The sequence below is a fragment of the Quercus suber genome, unplaced genomic scaffold (genome assembly GCF_002906115.3).
Source record: "Quercus suber isolate HL8 unplaced genomic scaffold, Cork oak 2.0 scaffold_465, whole genome shotgun sequence".
Classification (NCBI taxonomy): domain Eukaryota; kingdom Viridiplantae; phylum Streptophyta; class Magnoliopsida; order Fagales; family Fagaceae; genus Quercus; species Quercus suber.
The window spans coordinates 171,513-177,116 of record NW_027069916.1 but is presented as its reverse complement, the minus strand read 5'-3'; positions in this window follow the sequence as shown (position 1 = coordinate 177,116).

Below are 5,604 nucleotides of genomic sequence, written 5' to 3'. Positions count from 1 at the left end.
TTTTTTCTTTTTTGTGTTTTTTTTTTTTTTTTTTTTTTTTTTTTTTTTCAAATATATTTTTTGGGTAATGGGGTTTGTAGACTTTTGAGGGATTTTAATGATGAGAAATGAATTTGAGAAATTTGGGGTTCACAGGAAATTACAAAAGGACAAAGAGAGCCTTAAGATAAGACGTAAGATTTCAGATTAGAATTTTTGTTTTGTTAGTACAACTTTTTAGTTTTTACGGTTTGTTGCTGTAAACGATTCTGATTTACAGTGGTTATGACTTATGAATGGAATGCATTGTGGTAATACTTTGATAAATATTTAGGATTCTTTTATTATTATTATTATTATTTGTGGGGTTGGATTGTGCATTTGTGCTATCTATGACTATGACAGTTGGGCTTAAGATGCATGCAGTTCATTGTTTTGCCTAATCTGGAATGATCAAAATGTATGTGCTTGATTTAGATATGAGTTATGACTGGTGAGACCACTTTTATTACGATAGTATTACGATAGAATTCTTTATTTTTCAATAAAAAGGAGCTCTGAAGGCCTTGAAAATTTCAGGTCACTCTATATTATTGTTAATGTTACATTATTATATAATGATAAATGGTACTCAACTTTTTATATTTATTTTATAATTAAAATGTTTCACTTTAGCACATCTATATCCAAAATTATTTTATAAAGGTTTTTATTGTCTTATATAATGAATGAAAAATGTTAATGTGGTGTACAAAATTCATTTCAGGTTATAAGCTTTCATGAATCATATTTGTTAAATCAATCTTCTAAAAAAAAAAAAAAGGTTAAATCAATATTCTTTGTCATCAAAACTACCTTGGTTTTATGAATCATAATTGTTAAATCAATCTTCTAAAAAAACAAATGTTAAATCAATATTCTTTGTCATCAAAACTACCTTGGTTTTATGAATCATATTTGTTAAATCAATATTCTTTATCCATCTGATGACGCTAAGAAGTGATTTTGAAGTATTTTAAAGAAAAAGAAAAGTTTTGATATAAAACTAAGAACTTCTGAAAAATACAAGTTTGGGGAGCGGGGGCGGCGGTTGACCAAAATGCATATAGAGCAACCGACACAACTGGAGAGAAAAAAATGTGATTTATATTTTTCTTAATTTCCCTTTCAAGGAAAAAAATAAAAGGTAATTAATGAGCGTGACAACTTTTGGAAGTATTCATATTTTTAATATGAACCACTAGAAAAGAAAAAATGAAATTGGAAAAGTTATTGGTAAGGGTTAATAGCATGAAATTGGAGAAATTATTAGATTCCTCCCCCACCTCTCACTCTAGGTGTGGGCCCTTACGTGAGACTCATGATAGGGCCCATATCTTTGTGAGTTTAGGAAGGACTCTTCTCGTAGCCGTAGGCAGGGGCAGAGCTAGGGCAGTTGAGGAGGGGCAGTTGTCCCCCTTACCCTACCCTAAGCCCCACATCAAACTCAGATATACATTTGTTGTCACACGTTAGTTATTATCTCTACTGTGTTGATTTGTTGCCACACATCATTTATTATCTCTACTATTCTTTGTATTGTACACCTAGATGTATTCTTTTCTTTTTAATAATATTTCTAACATTATTAAGTCAAAATTGCTTCTTTCCTTTATGAAATTATGATATAAGTAGGCTGTATGTAAAGATAGCAAAATAAATAAGAGATTTTAAAAAGGTGGATCACAATTTTTTGTTCCCTAATACAGATTTAGCATGAAAACTTCTCCGTTAATTTACCTTTTTTTCATTCGTGTTTATGTGTTTTACTTGTTTAAAATATTTACTTAAACTTATAATCACCTTAGAATTTAGAATACCTCAAGGATAACAGTGACTATTAAATTTCAACTCTTAAATTAGGCACGGAAAAAAATTGAAAAAAGACGAGAACAAAATATAATTTACATGTACCTTTATATTTAATTTTACTCCCCCAAAACTATAATTTTGGCTCCGCCACTGGCCGTAGGCGAATCATTTCTCATGAAATTGGAAAAGTTGTGTTTGACATTTGTGGTTGTCATTGCCAAACCAGTTTAACAACAAAAGTGAATATAAATGACAAGTTTTTCTCGGCTTTATATGAACTGAATTGTTTGAGCTGGGCTTGGAAAAAAATTTGTTTATATATATTCATTTAGCAAACTAGTCAAATTCAACTTCAAACATGACAATATATTAATGAACAAGCTCATGAACATGAGGTTTGATTTGACTATATTGAAAATTTTGCTTATATATTGTTTAAATTAGTAAATTGGTTCATATGTATATTTTTTAAGTTCTTAAAATACTGACCAATGTGTATTTATTTTCGTATGTATATTGTTTAAGTTTGTAAATTGTTCGAGCTCAGCTTATATTTAAAATAAAATTAAATGAACAAGTTTGAACTTTTAATATATATTTGACTTGGCTTAACTCATTTGTAGCCCTAAATTCGGCCAAGATTACAACCAAATCTTCAAATTTCTTTTTAGCGAAGAAATGGGATAAGAAGTATATATGTTTCCGTAAAAAAAAAAAAAAAAAAAAAAAGCAAGAAATGTCATTTCACCTATGAATAGTTGACAAAAACTTTCAATTTATGACTTATTATTTGTTCTATTTTTTGGATGGCTTGTACCCCAAAAGACACGAGGAAAATCATAGTCATCGAAGTCAGTAGAAGAAAACAGAAGTGGAGATGACAAAGTCACATGTTTTTTGCTTATTGCTTGAGTGGTCATTCAAAAATGGTGTTAATGGGCTGGCATTGGGGGTCCAGTGATTCCCAGTTGCTTTCGTACAGTAGAGCTTTGTTTTGTTTTAGTTTCCATTTAGACTCACTACTCTTGATTCATATAATAGACTTTGGCATGTCCACAAAAAAAAAGAGTAGGCTTTTGAACACCTTGTTTTGTCTTTACTAACAATAGGGGAAGATATATGGTCTTTATCGTGTTAGTAATGTTCCCAATTAAGCACAGATTATCATCCTAGAATTCAAGGTTAACATCAAAAGAGATTGGGCTCTAAAGGCAGTTTTGAAGATCATGTCAATCTTCAGTGATAGTCTGGCCTAAAGATAGGAGCCCGACTTATCTTGAAGATTGTATATCTCTTACTTCATTTCATTTTATTTAGTTGCTTGTAAGTCTTGCAGTTGGCTTCAACTTTACATTTGCAATTGGATTATGATTATGATTTTAGATCTAATTTCTTTCCTATAGTGGATCAATATCTTTATTATGTTGATTTGTTTGAGTAGAAATACTAGTTTAGTTAGATGTCTACAATAGTTGAGGATCTTGTGCCAGTATAATAGGATTATGCAAAATGGAATATGATCCTCTTCATTTCTTGGTTAAAATTTTATTTCTTAAATCTAACAATATATAAAATGCTACGTCATTTAAAAATACAGTTAAAATAGATGATTACATATATAGTTATGGTATAAAATTTATCGATCATTTGTTATATTTAATCTAACGATATACCATATACCACTCTATTATTATTATATTTTTTGGTCTCAACCATTTCATGTAAATCATAACTTAGCAAACCATAAATTGAAAGTCGTTTTGCTAACGTTTCACAAGTCGCAATAAGAATCCACCACGTGCTACTTTAGATTTCCATATATAATAGAATGGAATGAATCTTTTGGTTATTTGATTAATTTAATACCGTTACATGTTGTAGAGTTCTGGTACTAGATTGATATTGTGATTTGTGACCCATTAGATATATGCTAACATTTTTTCAAAAAAAGATATATGCTAACAAACATTGTAGAATTGTTATCATCACTTAATTGATAGCCCCAAATTCTCACTGTATTAGTTTTTCATTCTACTGGGTTTGGTAACCTGTGAACAGAAATACTATACAATTGTTATCAGCACTTCATTTTCTTTCAAAACCACTATAAAATCATATTAGTTTCTAGCTTGCTATTATTAATTGTGAAATTACTTTAAAAAAATTTATTGTGAAATTGATGTGTTAAACATAAATATTTACAAGAAACGCTACCTGATGAATCATTGACATTAAAACCAACAACCTCTTTCTTTTTATAAAAAATCATGACAAATACTTGATTTACTTGAACACACCTGCCAATACAGGTTTTACATATTACATTACTTTGTTCTTGAAGAATCTCGTTTCAAAACTACCTTTCTTACTAAAATCGAAAAATTTCTATAAAGATGTGGGGTAAAACCCAAGTTTTACTACTTCAATCCTAATATATACATCATCATATTACATATTAAACAATTATTAAATTTTTTTTTTTTTTTTTTTTTTTTCGCAATACTACAAAATAAAGGGTCCGGCTCCCCTCCCGTTCAACTATCTCCCATTCTCTCCCATTTTAAAATAGATGAATGACATGTAGCACATAAATGATCTAAAGGTAGGAAAAAGGACACGTCAAACCCCATTTATTTCTCAAGCTATCTTCTCTCTTCTCTTCTCTGCCCCCTCTCTCTTCCCTCTACAACATCACCTTCGTTCAAACTACCTTCTCTTACACCGAGCACATTGCAAAATGCCTAACCTAAGTGAGGAGGAAAGCTTTCAGAATGATCTCGGTAGCAGAGCGATACTTTGTGGAGTGGCCTGACTAGATAAAAGGTAAGAGTTCGATGACTCTGGGTTCTTCGCCAACGGTTGCAAGATTTCTTTTCTCTAATTTTTGGTGGCTTGATTTGGTGGTAGTGGAATGGGTCTCGGCTAGGGTTGGTGGTAATTTGCAACGCTATTATTCTGTGATTCCAATGTGGGTGATTTCTTTGGGTGTTGATGGTGACAGCAAGGTATTACAATTGTTTTGATTATGGGATTACGGTGATACTAAGATTTTTCTATGGGTTTTTTAGTGGGTATAATAAGAACACAACGCAAGGAAGAATTTTTTTTTTTTTTTTTTTGGGGTTATGGGTTTTCTAGTGGGAATGGGTTATTGATTTCGTTACTCATTTCCTAATTTTGATTGTAAAAGTTCACAAAATGAGTTGAATTAAATTAATTTATATACAAGTTTCTAGCTGTGATTATTACACAAGTTTTGGTCCTTGAAAGTATTATATTTGCATTCTTGTAATATAAAAAAATGATCTTTCTATTGATTCCTTTTAAGAGCTCAGGTAGTTTGAAACAATGATGAATTTGTTAAAAACTCTTTGAATTTTTGTGTTGTGTTACGTTGCATACCCAATCCATTGGCAATGGGTTGGCACAGAGGTGATGTTGCAGAGGGAAGAAAGAGGGGAAAGAAGAAAAGATAACTTGAGAAATAAATGGGGTTTGACGTGTCCTTTTTCCTACCTTCAGATCATTTATGTGCCACATGTCATTCATTTATTTTAAAATGGGAGAGAATGGGAGATAATTGAACGGGAGGGGAGCCGGACTCCAAAATAAATAGACATAATATATTCTATTTTGGGGGCATTAGGTCGTTACTTAAATGCCCTAATAATTTGTTATAAAAAAAAAAATGGCCTAATGGTTGAGCAGTCCAATATAAACTAGACATTTAATGCTAAACTTCTATACCAATTATGATATTATCTATAAAAGTTT